General features: G+C 43.6%; 1 protein-coding gene across 1 annotated transcript in view; it reads left to right on the top strand.

The window, feature by feature from the left end:
* LOC116673112 (thyrotropin-releasing hormone-degrading ectoenzyme) overlaps window positions 1-1100 on the top strand; it is a 230640-nt gene that overhangs the window by 100904 nt on the left and 128636 nt on the right. The window lies entirely within an intron of this gene.

Genomic DNA, 1100 nt, shown 5'->3' on the forward strand with positions numbered 1-1100 from the left:
ACTGCTGCTGGAATTTTCAATTTCCTTGCGGGAGTCATCCCAGAAGGATCCATAAAGAGACGTCTAAGTCTAAACTCTGGCTCTCAGGCTGTGGGGAAAAAATCGAGCTGGTTCTTAGATAACTGGGGGGTAGAACCAGCACCGGACTGGCAACAGCACCGGAACCAGAACCAGAACCAGCACCTGGTTAGCCTTGGTGGAAAAGACCCATAATAGAACTGGTTTTACTGGTGATCCAGACTAAGTGTGGAGCTATCTGTTGTATTCCGCTGCATTATCCTAGCGAGACTAGGCAATGATGAGAGTATCACAACCAGGACGCCAAACCATATGACGGTAGGGGTTTTATTTACGATCTAATACGACCAATAGGAGCTTTTTTTTAAACTAACGCCCTTCGCGTGGCACGAAATACGAAACCACACGAGCATTTCCCTTCCTCATATTTCTGATTCTCATAGCCTTTAGATATGAGGTCACGCTTTGATACATGTCATTGATGTCGTGAAACAGTCAGTGTGGTTAGGTTTAGGCACAAAAACCCTGTCGTCAGTTGTATTGTGGGTAATTAAGGTGCCGTAGAAGAGAATTCATTGATTGTCTGGCCTCATTTGTGGTGTTTTTGTAGAGTCTTGAATTGAAATAAATGGGGTTTACTGATGTACTAAGATATGAGCAATAAATATAATTCCCAAAATTCACTAATAATGTTCAGCCCACCTGCTGTGCACTGACTAAAAAACGCTTTAGGTTGCACTTGGGACTGTAGACTGTTTTATTCCTGTAAATAAAGACTAATAGATAGTAAAGAGCAGCTGGTGTTTCCTTTGTCTCCAGGCTTGAGGTTTGGTGGTTCACCTCGGTTAACATGTTCACATTTATGCTATTAAAGACAGAACTGGTTCAGCCCGGAGCTACGTGCACACCGGTTGGACAGCACATCAGCCGAGTACCGACATCCTCATAATGAGCTCGATCGTCAGCCCGAAGGCTGTTTGGATGAAGGAGGATTAGCTTTATAAATGGATTAAATCACAGTTAATCTTATAATTGTGCAGCAGTGATGGCATCTCTTTGTGGCCCGACCTGGATTTAGCTCA

Source organism: Etheostoma spectabile, chromosome 23 (assembly GCF_008692095.1).
Source record: "Etheostoma spectabile isolate EspeVRDwgs_2016 chromosome 23, UIUC_Espe_1.0, whole genome shotgun sequence".
Lineage (NCBI taxonomy): Eukaryota > Metazoa > Chordata > Actinopteri > Perciformes > Percidae > Etheostoma > Etheostoma spectabile.